The following is a 22,031-nucleotide window of genomic DNA, read 5'->3' as shown; positions in this document are numbered from 1 at the left end:
TGACATGCTTTGGAGGTTACTGAACAGACAAGCCAGGACAGGCAGGGGAAATCCTTTGAGCTGAAATTGGTGGAGGTGGGTTAAGGTAGCAGGAAGAAATATCACACAGAGTTCTTCTGCTTTTATGCTTCCCTAGGTATCTGCTTATGGGCATTTTGGGGCTAGGTGGATATTTGCTCTGAACCAGTCTGACCATTTCATGTTCTTATGGGGCACAGGAGGGCTGCATTAAATTCCAGCTCATTCACAGAGACCAAGTATTTTATTTGCCTGGTAGCTTAATTTTAACCTTGAATAAATTTTCCCAGACACTTTCGTGAACATGAAGTTTGTGGCCTTTCATAAGGAGTCTTATGGACCTATGAAAATTATTCCCACTGGCTTTCAGCGAACTTTGCAGAAGCAGGAACGTTGTGAGCTTTTTAAACCAGGAGTCCTGGTCCTTTCATTCATGTTGAGAGGCAGCTGGCACACCTCTGGATGCTGGAAAATAATTATAACAGTAATTATTTATGGTTTAGTAGCAAAATTATTAGCCTTACTGTGGAAATTCAATCCAGTTAAAAGTTGGCTTCTGTTCATGCAAAGTCTGAATTGTTCTATCTTTCCTTGAACTCTACCCAACAAGCAGCACACTTTGTAAAGGTTATTCAGCAGGGTATAGAGCAGTTTTATGCCAAATGCATATAACGAGAGGGTGTGAGAGAAACGGTTGAGTCAGACACAGCTTGCCATTTGTCACTGCCTACATGGGATTAAGCAAGTGACCTTATGATGAAAGCCCAATATTAGTAGATTATTTATGAAGGCTGTTTGATATTGGAATAACACTTGACAAAAACAAACACTTAACTGTTGTGATATAAAGTTGTGTTTGTTCTTTGCTTGACTGTAAAAAATCCATATTGCGCTGACACCTGATTAGCCCCAGTTGTCGATCCCTGCCTGAGTGACGTTGTAACTGTACCCATGTGGATGGACTCTGGCGACATGTTGCAGCTTCTTCCCAGCCCTGTCTCTGGCCATTTCCTTCTTCTGGCTGGAGCACTTGGATGGATCCTGGCCCTGGTTCATTCCTTGCTATGTCAGGGCTGTCAGACCCCGCTATCAACTCCTTTGGGATTATGCGTGTGAGCAAGGGCAGTGTTTGCACCGGCTCACGCTCGGCTCCCAGCTTGTCTCTCCCCATGGAGCAGCCAGCCCTTGCTGCCCGCAAGGCGAGACCTCCTTGTCAATACGGTCATTTATAGTGGGTGATGCTGGCATTTTCACAGCGGGTCTACTTCAGTGTTGTTTGAGTGGATGTTAAGCTTGAATGAGTCTTTCATAGGACAATTATTATTGTCACGGCCCTAGTTACTAGGCTAGAATGGTCCTAGATGAAAACAGAACTTTATCCCTGTGCAACGTTTTACAACTCAGACTTGTGGTTGCTCTATGACATATATGCAAGAGCAATGTTCTTCTAAACCAAAGACTGAAGAGTGTGAAGAATTTTGTGTTCCCTGCTAGTAGCTTACAATGGCCATCTTCAGTCCTAAAAATGGTCATCATTCTCACAATTTTACCTTTGATTTCAACTTGAAGGCAGTAGATCTCTGTGTATCTTCCAAAAGAGTAGGGTTACTGCAACTCAAAGCTTCTTATATTTACATATGTTTGATCTGACTGTGTATAATTTGGTGTCATTTCATGTTCTTTCTCCCAATTGACACAGCTTCCATTTATTAAACTCTGTAAATACAAAATGGCAAACACAGATCATCCCAGTTCCATTTCTTATCTAGCACTACTTTGCTGTTTCCAGTCCTCTGAGGTTCTCAGTTTCCCAATGCCTTGTTGACTTCATCGTGCATGTGTTTACCTTTCTACAGAAGAATCAGTGGAGCTCCTCAGAGTTAAAGGAGTTTAAAATGTCAAAGATGTCTGAGAAATCCTGCAGGGGACCTACCTTCTCCAGCATCTTCTATGTAGGATTTCAAAGCAATTTTCCATTGCCAAAGGAAATGATGCTGTCTTTCCTCCTTCAGTCCACACTCTTCCATTCACCAAATATTATTGCTGTTTTAAAAGTGTTTTTCTTTTGAGCTCCTCAAGTGAAGATGACAAAGGGACTCAACCAGAAAGTTCAATCCCTTTATTCAACTGTGTCATTTCATCTAATAAGACATTAAAATTAGGTGTTACCTGTACCTACAAGCGTTGCTTCCCTGCATCCTTTGACCATTACAATGGTAATTCTATTATCTCTTTTAACATAAACTGAGGTATTCTGTTTGAGCTTCCAGGCAACCACACCTGAAAGCCAGCAATGCCCAGGGCACTTGTGAAGAAAGTTGACATTTATGCTGTAAAGGGAGTCTATAAGAAACTAGGATTGCGGATTATTCTTTTCCAAACAGCCAGAATACAATATTTCAGAAGAACAGCACCACTATCTGACATGAAAAAATAAACTCTCAGAAAGTCCTGGCTGGATAAAGTCCTGGCTGAATAAAGCCCTGAGCAAACTGGTCTGATCTTGTAGCGGTTCTTGTATCTGATCTTGCTTTAAGCAAGAGGCTTCACAAGAAACCTCCTGAGGTCCTTTCCAACCTGAATGATTCTATGATTCAGTGAAAGTGAATCTCTCTCAAATCCAAAAGAAAGCACCGTGCAAGGCAGCTCCTCAATGGATATCTACTTCCGGAGGCAACAGATAATTTCTTCTTCTGGAAGTCCAAACCTTGTGGCAAAACATTTTTTTCACTGATATATTCAGTTCATCCATTTACTGCAGCTCAATTTTCACATTCCGGAAGCAATACAGGTGCCAATTGCACAGAGCACAAAGGAAAAGCAGGAAGAAAAGAGAAAGAAAGAAAAAAGAAATACTAAAAGAAGGTAAATAATGTTTTTATCACTCTCCTTCATAACATCTAAAGGCTACTAACTGACCAAGTGACATAGTATTTATGACATCCGAGAATTTCTTTAGTATTTTCATACTTTTAACGAAGATGCAAAGATGCTCTAAGTTAGGCAAACGCTCTTGCATCGCTAGAGAGATATAGCTTATGGATTCTTAGAAAGGGTAGATGGGCTTTTTGAACTTGTGGCTCGTGGTTTTCACTTTTCTGTGATTTAGCCTTGTCTAAAGGCTTCAGAGCTTAGCCTCTACTGGAGTCTTCCCTAGAAACTGGTTATCTTAGGATACCTATTTCAAGGTTTCGTGTATCTTCCTTTGGATATAAAGGACAGAAACAGAGAGGGAGTGAGTAGCTTAGAAAGCGGTCGAAGTGTCAAATTTTAAATTGTTGCTGTCACATGCTACCTCTAAAAAGAGGGTATAATAAACTAGAAAATATGAACTTGGCAAGATATATGTATAATGAATATTTTATACAGTGAACACTGCTTTCAGTGCATATTTTAGATAGTTTGAAAGAAGTCTTGCATCTGTTGTGATATCTCCACCTCCAGAAAAACCCAGAATGCTTCCTTCATAGCACCCAATGGGCTCTTGCCTCAGATCATTAAGGCTTTAAAAAAAGAGATGAGAAAACTCCAGTGCAAAGAACCAGGGAGAAAGGAAAAAACCTGATTCAGAGACTTTCAGGCATGGGCAAATGTATAAGATGACAAGCTGAAAAGAGCTCTTCCATCTCCCTTCATAAAACTGACTTCCACTGGAGGACGTTCAGGAGGTGAGCTTGGCAAGGCAGAGCAATTCCAGCAAAACAGAAGCACAGATGGGTGCCATCCATGGCTGAACACTCATTGATTTGAGAGCCAAATTTTGCCTCAAGTTTTTAGGAGTAGCTATGATGCATTATTCCTGGGCACAAAACATTTATTGTGAAAAAAACATTCTTTGTAAGTAAAATCAGAACTATTAATAAATCTTTCATAGCAAGCAATACAAATCTGACTACTTTTTATCACAGTTTGACCATGCAGAATATCCCAGAACAAACCAACAGAAGCATGTTTGCATGATTAATCATAACACCCTTTTCTGATTAAATATTGTTTCATAACATACACTGTCTAGGAGAAATAATGTATGTTAGGGGCCCGTTAAAGGTTTATTAAGTTACCTGATAGCACATTATAGAAATATGACACAGATGATCATAAAAATCTTTTCTATTTTTTAATCTTTCATAAACTGTGCCAGAGGACATTTAGACTGGATATTAGGAAAAGTTTCTTCACTGAAAGGGTTGCCAAGCACTGGAACAGTCTGCCCAAGGAAGTGGTTGAGCCACCATCCATGGAGGTATTTAAAAGACATGAGATGTGGCACTTAGGGACGTGGTTGAGTGGTGGACTTGGCAGTGCTAGGTTAACAATTGGACTCAATGATCTTAAGCATCTTTTCTAACCTAAATGATTTTATGATTCTGTGATTTTAATGTTAACAGAGGTATTCAGTGTACCTGTTAATACGAATAGGGATATGAATGTAAACTGTAACCTACCACACAATTTCTGCTTCCAGTCCAAGCATGTTTTTTTTTTAAGTTATGAAATAAAGTTTAATCAAAATTTCACAAGGATCTTCAACGATTAAGCTGCAGCTCAAGTACCGCACGTAAAAATATCTGGCAATTTCTTGTGATATATTTGTGAGAGTCACAATCTGTTTTGACAATCTGAGAAGAGCAAATGGGGAAATTCATCAAACAAGGAGCAATACTTGTAAATAAATGGAAGGTAACTGAGAGAGAAAGCAGTAGTATGCTCACAGTCTCACAGGCACATACTGGAGATGGAGCATTGTTCTCCTTTCAGTGTTTCTTTTTGATGACTATAAGGGAGATGAATTGGTGAGGACTGAGCCACAAGCAGAAAAGGCAGGAGTGTTTGTGGAGTTTGCTCCCGAACAGTGAAGTTCAGGTTTCATAGAGGCACTGGTACCCAAACGTCATGGAAATAAGCCCCAAAGACTTTCACAGTGCTGCCTTTACCAGAGTTTCAGGTAATGCATAGCTGATTCAGGCATAGTTTGACATCTGTTGTAGAAGAGAAGCTGCCTGCTAATCCAAAGAAAGCTGGTGAGATGCCCTAAGCAAGAAACCTGACTGCTGCAGCCAGCCCCTGGACCTGCACCTGCCTGGTGCACGCAGTGGGGTCACCTATGGACACTGTTCCCCAGCCACTCCTTCTCTACATGCAGTTTTTAATATTCACCTGCAAATTAAGGGCTCTTCTGACAGGCTTCTCATACACCTAAGAGATAATCATCATCCTTTTTTAATGCTCCAATGTCATGCCACAGAGATCTGCCTCATTTTTAGAGCTGAAGTGTACTGAAACATAGTAAGCCTGTCTCAGCTCCACAAGAGAGACTGACATCATGCTTGAAGTTGCTTAGCATCCCCATTTACCACCTCCTTTCCTCCCTGTCATATGTCCCTCTGGCAGTGAAGCAAAGCTCCTGATTTCTCTGTAGCCCCACTCCTGCACATCCCACGGATTCAACATGGCCAAGGCTGTGCCATCAGCTGGGCACCATTCTCCTTCCTCATCTCCCCTAACTTAATAAAATCCATATTCATGAAGTCTCCTAGTATCTCTGTGTGATCTCAAGTCCAGAACGATGTAAAATGCTTCAAAGATGCAATGGGGCCACTGCAGCATTTTGCATCCTTCTGTTGCCTCCTAAGGTAGTAGCAAAGAAGTGCTGCAAATCCCTGGCAATCAAAGCTAGAGGTGGAGGGGCCTTTTTTTGGGGTGAGGTGTACAATCTGATGGAAGGATTTGGCTAAAATGTGCACCCAGATGTGCCCAGCCCAGACAATCATTTGTTTTGTTGCTCAGATCATTGATGTGTGGGTTCTTGACCGTTTTGCTTCTTTTCCCCTGACATTCAAATCTCACCACCCTCCCCAGTTCCCAGGCAACTTATGGTGCTAACAATGTTAATCACAGAATACTGAGGTCAGATCATGTAACTGAAGAAAAATAGAGGAGAGCAAGAACAGCGTGCTCAAGCAATAGTGACACGGAAACAAGAATTTTAAAAGTCTTAATCTCAGATGTGGCAATCGGGCAATAGCAGCTCTCCCTAATCTTGAAGTAGGACTGAAAAAAATCTCAGCAGTCATTTACTCTGGATGTTGTGATACTGTACTGGCCAAGCTAAGTGCTGTCAGCCCACATCTCAGATACCTGACAGTAGAAACACTGACTCATAAATTCTGTAGCTAAACTAGTGTTAAATGAATACTACTGCTTGGGGACGCAAGCTGAACTCTATTTTTTATTGAGGTGTAAGACTGGTTTGTACACTTGTTTGATATTTCCATCTATTTAATATGTTTCTTCGGACTGATTCCATGGCATTTTTTCTGAAATATCTGTCTATAACAGAAAAACAAAGGATTCACAGTTTATAAATCCCTGACTGGAGCACCATCTTTAAACTGTAAAGTAAGTTTATCTGACTGAAAACTGGAAAAATTAAGCAATTAATGGCAGCTTTAATCCTCTGAAATAAGACTGGTCTTTAAGTATCTCTTATCCTTACTGCTTTTCCAAGCATGAACCTCACACAGTAGAATCTGGGTACCACTTCATGAGCTGCTTCCATGAATTCTGGACATGAGGAAACTTTTTTTTTTGAGAGAGGTAAAAGAATTAAGCTTTAACTTCCATGTTTATGATGTTTCTGAGAACCCCTTCTGGAGAGTTTAGCCCACTTATATTTGGCAAGACATGAGCCAAATCTATTGCTAGCGACGTAATAGCGAATGATGTTGGAGGCGGGGTTCATCCGAACATCACCCCATATAAAGCTCCAGGCTGACCCCAGTACTGTGTGCTGGGACACAGGGGCTGTCTGCGGGACAGCCATCCCCCATCGCCAGAGCAGTGGTCTGCACCCCCAAGGACGCGAGGGAGGGGTGGAGTACAAGTAACCTTCACATACATGCCCAGCTTCACTGGGACAAGCTGATGCCACTTTACCAGCACTTCATAGTTCCCCTTTACAGAAAAGTGAAGTCAAATAAAATTAGAGCTCCAAAAGCTTTGAAAACTGTAAAACACATTTTAAAATCGGGGGTGGGGAGGAAGAAAAAGTTTTAAGACAAAATAACAAATGAACCCTTAAAAAATACAGTGTCTGAAATCTTGTGCATATTTCATGAAAGTGGTTACTTTACAGTGCTCACCTCTCAAGCTTCTGACACTCAGGCAATATATATTGCATCAGTTAAAGGATAATGCCCCAAAAGGCAGCACAGCCATAGACACTTCCACACCACAGGTAGAAGCCACTAAGGCCAGGACAATCCTATCTATCTTTGCACACTTCCACCTGCCCCCAAAATCAGAGACTTGTCACCATAGACTATCTCCCATAGTCAATGGAGAGAGAGAGGCCTCTTCGAGGGACGAACTCCTGCTTTTTGGCACCATTTGTTTTAGGGTTTTGTTACCAATCTGTACGGCGTTTGCCATCAGAGCGTGTGACTGGGAAAGGAGCAGGAGATGAGTGCCAAGTGCTGAGGTCGGTCATGGTCATGGGGTCCCCTCAACTGTCATACTCCACAGCAGTAAGAGACAATGCAGAACGATAAATACTTTACTGAGCTTGTTTACACCCCAGAATGTTTGAAGATATTTCCAAGAAGATGGTTAAATCTGTCTGGCTTACTGACATTCATTTCTTCCATGGACTCAATTGTTAGTCCAGCACTGGCATTTCATACGCTGCTGAAAGGGATTTGCCATCCATAATATGATGGGAAATACCTTTCAGCAGGGTTTGAAATGTTGTGTTGGCATCTTTCCTGCTAGTCTTTACTGTAACCAAAGAGACAGATATTTCACATTAGCTTAGTAATGCCCAGAAAAATGATAAATACTGCACCTTAGGGCACTTGATCTCTTTACCACCATTCCTAAAAAAACACAGATACAGAAAGCTGCAGGCTTGACCACAATAGTCAAAGGTGTTTCGTTTGAACTCCTCTACACAGAATGAGACTTTTAAAACCAGAAACTAAGAGGTTAAAATGAGCTCTTGAGAAACTTTTGGAAATATGGAACATAAAAGAGAAAAGTATTCAGATAAAATGCTGGTTCACTCAAAGAATGCTCTTTCCTCTAGTTTACTTTTTTTTTCTGCAGACAGCACAGGATGAGTTGGAGCTGGCTTTTCTTCGAACGTAATATTTCTGTAAAGCTGTGTGTTTTGTCCTGGTGAGATATTGCATGGAAAAGATATTTTTAAATGAACATTTTAAAGGTGAGCTTCACAACAGTGACACACCTGTAGGCATTTGTGTTGCATGAGTAATAGCAAAAAAGACCAACAAGTTGTTATAGCAACAAGCATTAAGTGATGACATCATGAGAGAGATTGAGTGACATCAGAATAGCACCTTGAAAATAGCTGGTTTTGCTGTTTTGCGGCTTGTTTTGCAGGATAGAAAAAAAAAAGCATTTCTTTTCCTCCAGCCCCTTCAGCTCAAAGGAGCCCTGAGCGCAAGGGAAACCTGAACTTGTGTCTCACGCTCAGCACAGGGATGAGCACAAGCAGCTGGATGAGTGAGGTAGGTTTAGAGGATGTTTCCTTATCTATCTCACAGCTTGCTATGTGCTTCTAAGAAGGAATTTTTTCCCCAAATTTTGCTTTCTGTTACTCTTCCAAACTTTTCCCCAGGTGCCAGACCAGCTCCTTGACTCAAAGTTTCTGCGTCCCTCAAGCTTCTGTGCAGAGGGTTTCTGCCTGCAGACCTTAGCACAGTGTCACACTAAGCCTTCCACTCCCAGGGAAAAAGAAGGTCTGTGAAGGGCAGAAAATACAGAGCATGAATGGGCTGGGGCTGGGATGGCTGTGGTGCTGTTGGAAGGAGTAGCTGTTATTCTGAGTGATATCTGAGGAGTCATTGACCATTTCCATCCTCATAACAGTTTCTTCAGAAGCAGATTCAATCCCCTTTCAGGTCCCTCCTCTTGTTCCTGTTAGCCGAGAGGCTCAAGAGTTACAGGTGGGGTGTTAGAAATTTATGGGTTTTTTTCATCCAGTCTTCCATACGTTCTTTTGCCATAGAGGCTTAAATAGGCTCAGAGAGATATCTTCTTGTCCCTGTTATCTCTTGCTAGCAGTAGGGTTGGATGAGGCTGTTCTACCTCACGTCTCTTCCCTCAAACCAATGAGGAACTAAGGGTTCAAGGACCTGGTAGGTCAATGTTGAAGATTATCTCCAATTTTCCTCTCCCCTGGGGGAAGGGGGACTTTAAGAAAGATTGGGACAAACTTTTTAGCAGGGCCTGTTGCAATAGGATGAGGTGTAATGGTTTTAAACTAAAAGAGGGTAGATTTAGACTAGATTTAAGGAAGAACACCAAAAAAAAAAGTATTTTTGACACCACAAAACCCACAAAAGCCAAAGAAAATTTCTACAATATCAATTTCCTTCTCTGAAGAACCAGATTTGTAGAAATTAGCTTAAAAGTATAGTTTAACTTTTCCATAACTACAAGATGATTTTCCAGGCTTTGCTACATCATTGCCTCTCTGGCCCTGAGATGTTACCTGTCAGATACAAGTGATCAGGAGATCACACACGTGCTGATCTGTTGGATATGGCAAATGGGAACAAAAAGTGAGATGTTGTAAGACTCATAGTACGTGAGACAGAAACATGGCATAGGAGGTGAGTGAGGAGGGCCAGATAACTTAGTTTCATGTATAATGCATGAAACCTGGTAGATATGCAATTGCAGTGCAAAAGCAGACAGCACCAGCCAGTGGCTGGTTGGGTGTTGCAAAAGCACCCAGGGGAATGCAGCATGGCTTTTTGCTGGTTTTGTGCTTGGCTGGAAAGATTGAACTCATTGCAGAGTTTCTGCTCCTGATGCAATGACAGAACAACACCAGAGGCTTTCTGGATTAGTTGCTTTTAGCAACTGAGAAGAGACTCCAGTCCTCCAGGCTCTTCTCTTTTCCAGAAAAATAGGACATTTCAGTCAAGATGCTAAACATTAAGAAAGTAAGTACTAACAACTGATAATATTTAGAACAATAACCAAAATGACCACTAATTCTCCAGATAGCAAAGATACTGCATGAGTATTAGTAGGTGCTGTAAAGGGGTCTTTATCTGTGACAGGATCAGAAAGTTACATCAGAAAGTTAATGACTCAGCCTGCTCTGTCTTCAGGAAACCATGATGTTGAATCTCAAATTACGGCCCAGCAATGGTTAATGAACCTCATCAGATGAGACAGAGGCGGCTAATTATTTGCACATTTGGACATATGAGAAAAAGAGGAAGAATAGGAACACCTTAAAAAGATGGAAGGGGAAAAAAAGACTCATTAGCAAGCCAAGGCATTTAATTTATTTGCCTGGGTAACAGATTTCTCTATAAAGAAAACAAATACCTAGTCTGGCTTCCCTTCTCCCTACATCTTTGAATGAACTAGCCTGAGGAGAGGGAGAGAGATGCTGTGTCCTTGGACACTGGCCCTTTACATACAGACGAAATATAAATGCCAAGAGAAATGTGAAGAGTAGATGTCCCAAATATTTGTTGACTTGTAAACAACAAATATCCCAAATCCAATACCAATCATAGGAGTCTGAAAGCAATTCAGAAAAAGCTAGCATCAGCCTATAGTGCTTCAAATCTTGCCTAAGAAGCTGAGGATAGAAGGCAAAACTGATCATTGATCTCAAAGCTCATTTCAAGGCTTGCACTCTTGGTAGGACATAGCAGCTCAAAAACGTTAACAATAGCTTTCTGATAGAAGTTCCTTTCTAAATCTAAGAAAAAATCCAAGTGTTTGATTCAACTGTTAGTTTCCTGACCCTGAGGGTCTTTTCACTCCCATTTGCTCATGGGAAGGCTTGAATAAAGCCCTGAAGCTCTCCTACTAGTCAATGCAGTCACAGCTTCGTAGCTGTGCAGCTTCCTTGCTCTTCTTTACATCCTCCCTGCCCTGAGGCTGGGGTGATTTCTGCTCCTGAATAAAGATTTATGAAAGGAAAGCTTTTCATCTCACCAAGAAAAGAAAGGATTTCAGCCTGATAATATTGTTACATCGAAAAAGGAAGCAAAAGTCTGGGAGATGACCAAGAAATTATGTTTCAGGAGTAGCAAGACTACAAAATTCAAGCATATATTCAAACTAAGAGACAACTTATATATATGTTGTGTGCGTGTTTATATATACACACACACATAGTATATATAGATATATATGTATATATAACATATCTTCAAAACAAAGGTGGATTCATAATCAAATGTCTATGATCTAGCAGTATGTAATCCCCTGGAGAGAACTACTGATATGATGTGATTTATCTATCTTGTTCTCAATTAAATGTCCACAACAGGGCAACTGTTTTTGTGTTGTGTCTATTTTTCTCAATTGACTATTAAAGTAGCCTAAAGAGACTAGCCTTCACAAGTCTTAATAAAGGTGCTGAAAACAGAAAGACAGGAATGTCTGTTGAATTAATACTTAGCTGGAAGAAATTATTTCAGAAGAGGCACATGTTTGGTACAACAGATAACAATACAAAACAGCTTTTCTTATTTATAGAACTCCTAATAAGAATAAAGAAATACAAGTTCATACAGAAGTCTGGTTGATAAGTAATTCATCTTTTTGTAGGTAAAATAGTTACTATTCATAAACAATCTGATATGAATAATACAAACACAATGCCCAAAATGTTGTGGTTTAATACAGGTTATACCTTCAGGTAGAAGAGAAGTTGTGAGGGAGGAAGGTGGTTGTTTCACTTCAGTGCCAGGTCCTGCACTTTGGTCACAACAACCCCACACAACGCTACAGGCTTGGGGAGGAGTGGCTGGAGAGCTGCCCGGTGGAAAAGGATCTGGGGGTGCTGGTTGACAGCTGGCTGAACATGAGCCGGCAGTGTGCCCAGGTGGCCAAGAAGGCCAACAGCATCCTGGCCTGTATCAGAAGTAGTGTGGCCAGCAGGAGTAAGGAAGTGATCGTGCCCCTGTACTCGGCACTGGTGAGGCCACACCTTGAATACTTTGTTCAGTTCTGGGTCCCTCACTACAAGAAGGACGTTGAGGTGCTGGAGCGTGTCCAGAGAAGGGCAATGAAGCTGGTGAGGGGTCTGGAGAACAAGTCTTATGAGGAGCGGCTGAGGGAACTGGGGTTGTTTAGTCTGGAGAAGAGGAGGCTGAGGGGAGACCTTATTGCTCTCTACAACTACCTGAAAGGGGGTTGTGGTGATGAGGGTGTTGGTCTCTTCTCCCAAGTAATCAGCGGTAGGATGAGAGGAAATGGCCTCAAGTTGCGCCAGGGGAGGTTTAGATTGGATATTAGGAAAATTTCTTTACAGAGCGAGTGGTCAAGCATTGGAACAGGCTGCCCAGGGAGGTGGTAGAGTCACCATCATTGGAAGTGTTCAAAAAATGTGTAGATGTGACACTTCAGGACATGTTTTAGTGGGCATGGTGCTGTTGGTTTGATGGTTGGACTTAATGATCTTAAGGTCTTTTCCAACCTTAATGATTCTGTGATTCTGTGATCTTCAACAATGATAACTCAGAAGTATCAAGCAGATTTAAAGAAATGAATCTACCTCTGGAAAAGCTCCAATCTAATCTTTCACAAATTTAAATGTAAAACCAATTTCCATTAAAATGTTAGACTATCTGTTTCTGATGCCACAATAGGGAACAAAACCATACCTTGTCCTAATATGGTTGCTACCACAAACTGAAATAAACTCTCTACTTACTTAATAAATAAAAGTATATGCATATTATACACTGATATTTATCTCACCAAATTTTAACCATAGAGTGGCATTAGGCAGCCAGTTTGAGGTCAGTTTTTCTCACCTCTCTCTACCTAACCTTAGCAGATGCAGATCATCCTCAAAGTCCAACCTGGGAGCACCCTACCCGTCCTATCTATGCATAACAGAAGATATAAGCACTACCAGAAGGTGCCTCTTTTTCTGCAGTGACTTCAAGTGAAACCTAGGCCAAATTTACTTCAGTTGCCCCAGTGAGGACATCTGGGTTGAACTCCACTTTACACTGCATGGTGGGGTAATGTCCCAGGGGAAGGAATCTTGCAAAATCCCCAGAGAAGGCTTCATAACAGAATAATGCAAAAAATGGTCTGAAATTCAGACCTTCAACCTGGTGTATGCCATGAGGAAACGTGGTGATGTCGTGTCTCTATCTGGTCTGCAAAGGGAAAGGCAGGATCCTTGTCTATGCTGTGACCTGGCCAGTCCTGGGAGAGATGTGAAGTCTGGCATGATCTCCACTGACCTGTACATCCAAACTGAGCCAAACCCGGATTATTGTGAATCCCACCTGCTGCAGAACAAAACACTAATCAGGCTATGGGCACCCAATGCCATGATCCACCCAGCATTCTCACGTAATGTGATCGCAAGGACAGGCTGGACTCACAGAGATCTCAGGCACTACATGTCGCTGGCCTGATACGATACATGTAAATGCAGCTAGCCTTAGAAATATCACAAGACATTCTGCTCTTCTCATGGTATTTCTTCCTGTTCCTGCTAAGGGTCCTTCCAGTTTCCCATTATCTTCTTCCCTGGCCTTACTGCATGCAGTTTTTCCCAGCTGCTCACTGTCCTGACATTCTCTTGCTATCCCAAACTCTTTTCCTTATCTCACATTTTCCAGCTCTTGTCATTGTCCTCTTCTGGTTTTCCATATCTTCCTCCCATACCTTACTTTCCCATCTGCAGTCTTGTACATAAGAACTTACATGGGGACAGACCTTTTAGCGGGGCCTGTTGCAATAGGACAAGGGGTAATGGTTTTAAATTAAAAGAAGGTAGATTTCGACTAGATCTAAGGTTTTCCTGCAATGGCTCCTCTGCATCCCAAGACATAACTGCACTGCCACAGAGCGTTGACCATTGGAATGTCCTTCGATTGACATGAAAACTGAGTCTGATCATTAGGCAAAGGGTGCTGATGATAAATGTGGGGAGATGAGATGGAGGGAGAGAAAGGTAGTCTCTCTGAGTTAAACCTGAAGACTTAAATCTGAAGACCTGAAAGCTCAAAGTACCACAGCATCTGCAAGGTAGGGACAGAGCTACGTGGAATAGAGAATAAAAGGAACTCCTTGCTAAATAAATAATATGAAAAGGCTTAATCCTGCTAATTCCCATGGAGCAAATTCCGAAGGGTTGAAGAGCTAAATTCATATGGGAAACTGCAAACATTGTCCTTCACAATATATTTTTTTATCACCACTGAACTCCACAAATACTTCCTCCTCTAAAACCACCAAATATGTGTCCATTAAAGTAATTTTCACATAGTTATAATCTTGTTATACTTGTTAAGTAAAATTGAATTTGCACAAACCTCCTTGCCGTTAGGTATGTAGAGTTCAGTTATTAACATGTACTTTCAATTTGGGAAAATGTTGTCAGCAGTGGGTCTAAAATACCATATACAAATCAAAAGAGTATCCCCAAAAAATTAATTGGCTCCCAAAATGAGAAATGAAGAGACAATTTTGAAAAATCTGTAAACAGAGGGACCTGAGGTAAGAGGGATCAATTGCTTTAAGAGAATCCTTAAAATTGATAAAATATATTAAACAGCCCATTTTCGCATCTTCATTTTAACTCTTCATGTATAAGCTTCTGGCTCTAATTAAAATCTTCATATCAGTCAACTAACATCCACTGCTACAAAGTGATAACAAACTTAAACCACAGCAATGGTCTTTTGAAAATTATGAATTCTGGTCTTGGAGATAATTGTGTTTATAGGTCTTAATTGATTGTAGGCCTTAACTGATTATAAACGCAAGATCTTTCTGTCACTTCCTAATCATTATCAATTTCTTGATTGTCCCAATTCAAGACTCCACGCATTGCTCAATCACTTAGGCCAAGATAACAACAGTATTTCAGACATAGTTTTAATTGGATTAAGGGCACTGTAAAGCTTGGTCTTTCATAACTAGATACTTCATTTCTCAGTCCTACTGTTAATGCCATGAAAAGCCTGCTTTTTTTCTTAAAGAAAAGCCAGTGCTTGGTCTCGCAGAGGAGTGCAAATGGACTGCAGTCCTGCAGATTTCGGCAAGCATACATCCTACAAGTAGGAATGTGTCACATGTGGGCCTCGAAGGGCACAGGCAAAATTATCTGGCATATGAAGTAGGGCAAAAATATTCTCCTGTGAAGAGCATTAATGATTGGCAAAATGACAAGATGCAGAGAGGTCTGAACACTGGCTTTGATTAATAGTGATATGTTAATGGAAGTAAAGTGAATGTTGGCATGTGCCTTAGTAGAGAAAGACAGCACATCCTGTGAAATAATTCTGATCAAATGAAAGTTAAATGCCAAATACCAGATGCCTAAATTTAACCAGATAAACATAGCTGGATCTCTGTCTCTGTTCTGTTTAGTGAACTGGTCCTCAGCAAATCGGAAGAGCAGTCACACTTAATCACATGGCCAAATACAGAGTCAGTTTCTAATAATAAACAACAAAATTTAAGATTTGGGACAGTTCTATTTGATAGCAACAAAAAAGTCAGAGCAGAGGCAACAGACCCTATTCTGTGTTTCCCATAAATTGATGCAGTTCACACACCTCAGCAAGTAAAGGTGATAGTTTAGCAGTTGCCTCTCTGATTTTTTAAATTGTCTTCCTATTTCTTTCATTGTTTCTTCACACACAGACAAGAATTTCCATGTACCAATCTAAAACACATTAACACTTTTCACATTTTCAGTGGCATTTCTCTATAAAACTACTGAGTAATTACAAATTCTCTGAAGTTTTCCCTATGAGTTAGCAACAGTGCTGGAGCAGGGCTCTCATACAGGAGAATTACCTGCTTTTTTTGTTTATCCTTACTTATTTCATTTCTAAATACCCATTTTTCAGAAACTGGAATTACTTCTAATGCTCTGCACTGAATCATTCATTCAATTTCCCTTTTGCATTTATTATTTCTCATCAGCCATGAAAAATGCAGTACAGAAACACCTTAAGATGGCTGAAAGTTTAGGTAAATTAAGTTCAATCACTTTTTGTAAATTGAAAAATTAGAAAAATGGCATCACCAGAAATTTCATTAGTAAAAACCATCCAATGAAGCATTCAATTCTTCAAAATTTTCATCAGTTCAAATATCCTTTTATGCCACTCTCCTTGGGGCAAATTTAAAAACAATTTTTATCATTAACCAGTGAAAGTAGCCACCAGATGCCCTGAGCACAGAGTCTTCTCCCTGAACCATGACCGAATACAACACAAAGGTGAAAGTAAAGGAAATCTGGGGGGCTCCGGACAGGCACCAGTTGTGCACTGGTGCAAGCAGGTGGATTGGAGTAGGGTGCAGAAACTGAGTCAGACACAGCCCCACAGAGGCAGAGGCAAACTCAAGAATTTTATCCATGTCTCTCAAATCCTGGCTCAACATCCTCTGCCTATTAGATCAGTGTAGCTAATTGTCAAAAAGAATCAGCGTTGCAGAAGTTGAAAACCTCATCACTTCTAAACCGCAGCAGAGGTAGGTGCATCTCATCAGCATTTGGTTATCATGCAGTATCACAGAATCACAGAATCATTAAGGTTGGAAAAGACCTTTAAGATCATTAAGTCCAACCACCAACCCAACCACACCATGCCCACTAAACCATATCCTGAAGTGCCACGTCTACACATTTTCTGAACACTTCCAGTGATGGTGACTCCACCACCTCCCTGAGCAGCCTGTTCCAATGCTTGACCACTCTCTCTGTAAAGGAATTTTTCCTAATATCCAGTCTAAACCTCCCCTAGTGCAACTTGAGGCCTTTTCCTCTCGTCCTATCGCTGATTACTTGGGAGAAGAGACCAACACCCACCTCACCACAACCCCCTTTCAGGTAGTCGTAGAGAGCGATAAGGTCTCCCCTCAGCCTCCTCTTCTCCAGACTAAACAACCCCAGTTCCCTCAGCCGCTCCTCATAAGGCTTGTGCTCTAGACCCCTCACCAGCTTCATTGCCCTTCTCTGGACATGCTCCAGTAGCTCAACGTCCTTCTGTAGTAAGGGGCCCAATGTTCACTTGCCTGTCCATCATCACTGGTAAAGCCACACTTCCTAACGTTAACCGCCTGAGAGGTTTTCCCCTTCACTCTGCTTTCATGGACCTCTCTTCACACAGAACTGCTAGCAACCCCGTCCCCCAGCGCGCGCTGCAGGACGAGACAGACACAAGCTGCTGCACCCACCAGCTACACAACTGCTGGAAAAATGAAGGCAGTGGCCAAGCAAAACGTGTCTGAAGCCTAACAGAAGCAAACAACACCACATTATCTTTTAATGATTCCCTTGCTGTTCTGTACAATTCCACAGCCTAATCTTACAGGGTTATTAAAAATCTACAGAAATCTACAGATATTTTACTTTCTGTTAAATTCCATAGGACTTTTCTCATAGGGATCTTAGACTGAGGACCCTGCAGAATCACAATAATTAAAAAACCAAGGTTAAGTCAAGTCCTTGTTTATACCACCTACCACTGACCTGAACTACTCCAGCCATGTGCCACCATGGCCAGAGAAAGACTGAGGCAGCCCTGCAGCGGTGCGCCCAGAGGCACCCCAGAAGAAAGTTTCAGAAGAGGACTCCGTGCAGCTGCAACAGCTTTGTACAAGCCCTGGCACTCATGGAGAGGCTTAACCACCCGTTGATGAAAACCACAGCTGGGTGCTCACACCACACCCGAGCAGGCGGTGGGCAGTAAAATGTCCTACCCTGCCGGGAGCCTGAGCCCTGCAAGCTCAGGGGCAATCCCAACCTCCCTCACGGAGAGCGAGTCAAAGCAGGCCTGGTCCTACTCTCTGCTAACTCTGCAGTTCACTTAATTCCACAGCAAAAAGGGTATTTATCGACACCAGTTCTGGATTGCAGACAGGGCCACTGCCAGTCCCCTGCCGCGCCGGGCTCGGGCACAGCTGCGTGGTTGCCGCAGGGTGGGCTTCTGCCGTCAGTCTGCTGCCTGCTCCAGTGAGCAGAGCCGTCGCACCCCGGCGCCGCCAGCACAGCCCCCCCGAGCAGCAGCCCCCGATCGCGCGCGGTCGGATACTTGGGGTCTCAGTTCTGGCACCTGAAGCGTCACCTGAATAAACCTGAAAGGAGGGAAGAATAGTCTAAGAATCTCCTGTTGTGTAATTACAGTAAAAATAGCTAATCCTGAGTAAAGTTATTGCTTCGTCATTGTATCCATGGCAACAGAAATGGAGAGCAACTGCTAGACTGTCTGCAGATGAACATGGCCTCCTTCTCCATCACACAGGGCAGCTCAGTTCACCCCACCGCCCCAGCGGGCAGGCGAGGAAGAGCTTGGTCTCCGTGCCGGGCTGGTCTCCGCACCGGGTGAGCGGCCCCAGCGGCAGGGAAACGCATGTCCACGCTCAGCAAGCTCTGTATAAGCCCGTTACACTTCCAGAGCAGCCTGGTCTGCTCCCCTGGGCCTTTTCTGAAGGCGGGCGCGGCGCGGGGAGACGTGGGCCTACCCCAGCCTCGCCAGCCAGCCCCTCGCCTCCCGGCGGGCTCCCAGCACCGCACGGCGGTGGGTGAACACGCTCAGCCTCTCCTGGCTTTTCCTTGCTGCCCGTCTCCCAGGAAAAGGAAAACGATGGTGATTAAGGAGAACAGACAATCCATGTGTCCGCTCATCTGTCTCCTCTGTTGCAGCTGCTAAGACACGAGACTTGCTTTCTGCTAAAAGCAAATAATTTTTTGTATCACACTGCGTTAAAAACTGATGTTACTCATACCTTACAACACCTAGTGTGATGTAGATGAGTTTCTTAAAATTATTTCCTCTCTTGTGTGGTATTTGCCTGTGTATTTGCCAGTCTTGTGCTACAGCTCTACAAACACAAATTCATCTTCTGATCATGTAGTCTTCTGGAAAGGAGCAAGCTGTTACCTCAGTTGTACAGACTTCTAACGTAGTTCTTCCACACTACTGCAAACTCTTCACTATAGATTTGGTACTGGATGCTTGGCTTAATGAGGAATTTTTTCTCCTATCATTGGGCACAGCCCTGGCAAAGCTACAGGGTTGTCCACAACTGTCAAACTAGGCAAGATTCCCATGCTTATACAGAAGTACAAAATGGCTCCATAAAAGAGATTAAATAGACTTGGACTGTCCAGCCTGAAAAAGTCACAACTGAGGGGAGCTACATCAGGAGCCTAGAAAGCCAAGTGCAGAGAAGGGAAATAACGAGTGCTTGTTAATTATATTTTCTGGAACAGAATTGAGGTGACAGTCTATGAAACAGGCAGGTGAGGGTTTCAAACAAACTCCAGCTGAACCCGTAGGCACTGGGTCCTCAAGGGCAATACCAGGTGATACCAATGAGTATCATCGGCATACTTTTTCACAGTAAGTGGCATGATACCCATCTTGAGTATTTTCTCCTTGATGTAAAAAGGCCTGTTTATGAAGTCCTGCCCAAGCAGTCATTCCTGTAGGTACAACCTAGGAGGGTGAGCACCTCGCTAGGCTCAGGTGTGGAGATATCTCCCATCGTGTCAATTCTCAGCGGGGTAAGAATTCACCAGGAAAAGAGCAATAGATACAATTCCCGAAGTGACAGTCTTACAAGGTGTCAATTTGTAAGCTATGAGAGAAACAAATGCAGATCATTAGATCTTGTCAACTACTTAACGTTCTCCTAATGATAACTGGCTGTAACAAATTACTTGAAAAAATGGTCTGATGATTTATGTCAGGATCATTCCAACTTGCTGGGAAGTGTTTCCCTCCTGCACATAATAAACACCAAAAGGAAAATAAAAACTTATGGAACAAAAAGCTTTGTTTCACACCAGGTGTAGCTCTCCCCTCCCCTCCCCTCCCCTCCCCTTCCCTCCCCTCCCCTTCCCTCCCCTTCCCTTCCCTTCCCTTCCCTTCCCTTCCCTTCCCTTCCCTTCCCTTCCCTTCCCTTCTGTTCACAAAACATTTATTCCATTAGCAGGAGAAAGTAAAAATTATACATGATCACTGATCATGTATAATACGTGATTTCCTGATCACTGTTATTTGGCTCATGTGAAGGCAGGGTGGTTGTGTTCTTAGTCAGGAATCAGCAAAACTCAAATGATAGATGACCAGCCAAAGTGGACCAACACTTTTCCATGTGTAGCAACAGGTTTCAGTGCATGCCTTAGGTGTTAATTGAAGTAAGTTGGGGTGGTTTGCATTCTGATATAGAAAGGATCTTGGTGCATTGCTGTTAACCTGTAAATTACCTATTGACACTAATATGTTAGTGCTTTCTCTCTGAAATTTTATACACATTATTGCATATCAGTGAGCAGCAGGTCAGTGTCAGTATCCCCATTTCATCCCCATTGAATGTGCTGAAATTACATCACTGTGTTGATGAGCCCATCAGTGTTCTCTAAAAATAGTAACTACCACACCTGTACAGAAACATAACTTTAATTCCCAGTTGAAAAATATTGTAGAACCATAGAATCATAGAATAGTTTGGGTTGGAAGGGACCTATAAAAGTCATGTAGTCCAATCCCCCTGCAATGAGCAGGGACATCTTCAACAAGATCAGGTTGCTCACAGCCCCGTCCAACCTGACCTGGAATGCTTCTAGGGATGGGGCATTCTACCACCTCTCTGGGCAACCTGTGACAGTGTCTCACCATCCTCATGGTCAAAAATTTCTTCCTAGTCTAAATCTGCCCTCTTTTAGTTTAAAACCATTACCCCTTGTCCTATCACAACAGGCCCTGCTAAAAAGTCTGTCCCCATCTTTCTTCTAAGCCCCCTTGAGGTACTGGAAGGCTGCAAGAAGGTCTCCCTGGAGCCTTCTCCAGGCTGAACAACCCCAACTCTCTCAGCCTGTCCTCATAGGAGAGGTGCTCCATCCCTCTGATCATTTTTGGATGCAGCCCAGGACACAGTTGGCCTTCTGGTCTGTGAGCACACATTGCCAGCTCCTTATTTAAAGTTCGGTTGCCCTATCTAATTTTTGTTTTACATGTGGATTTAAGTCCGAGAGATTAAAGCTGGGATACAAATTTCAAATGCCATGCCTAGGCGATGAGTTGCCATGAGTATTTTATCCCAGTCATATCTGTGTTTATTTGCATGTTCTCATCTCCTGCTTATAATTAATTGCTGGTCATGAAATTCCTCCCTGTGAAATGGAAATTTGATCATAATAATCAGTTTTCATTTGATATTAATATTCCTTTAAGGACAGTGAATTGCACTGCATTTTTAATGGAAAATCATATAATACAAAATCTCATAATGTGTTCCACTGGCAACACAGCATCAGAAGCACATAAAGTTCTTGTAGCTTTGTGTATGAAGAAGCAGTTTTTCTAATCAAAGTGGGAATTAAAAAAGTTTGTAACATAATGATATCATAAGTGTTGTGAAAATTGTGAACACTGAGCTGCTGGGAAACAAAACCACTTTACTATATTTCTCAGGTCACAAGAAGGATGGGTGAATATTTATAGCTTCTTTTAAGAAGTTAATCATATATGGAAAATGGTATCGCCTTTTGAAGAATAAGTGCACAAATAGGACACAGCAATTTGTGTGTATACAATAGTTTGCAAAGAAATACCGTATTCTTTCTGTTTGTGGGTTGTTGTTTTGGGGTTTTTTTTCCCAAGAGAGGAGTTTGACTGAGATGCCATCTCCAGTGGATGTTCTATGGAGATTTTTACTAATTACAAGAAATTAAGGGGAAAAAAGACTTTTTAAGGAAACTTTTTACCTTGGTGAAAGCCATACAAAACAAGCAAAGAGAACAAGTCTCATTTTTATGTTGTATTTCAATAGTGTCCTGGTTTTAGCCAGGGTAGAGTTAATTTTCTTCACAGAAGCTAGCGTGAGACTATGTTTTGGATTTGGGATAAAAAAATGTTGGTAACGTGCTGATGTTTTGGGTTGTTGCTGAGCAGTCAAGGACAGTCCAGCTTCTTGTGCTGGGCTGCCAGCGAGAAGGCTGGGGGTGCACGGGGAGCTGGGAGGGGACA

The sequence above is a fragment of the Phaethon aethereus genome (genome assembly GCF_964289735.1).
Source record: "Phaethon aethereus genome assembly, chromosome: 3".
Classification (NCBI taxonomy): domain Eukaryota; kingdom Metazoa; phylum Chordata; class Aves; order Phaethontiformes; family Phaethontidae; genus Phaethon; species Phaethon aethereus.
Note: the sequence above shows the minus strand (reverse complement) of the source record.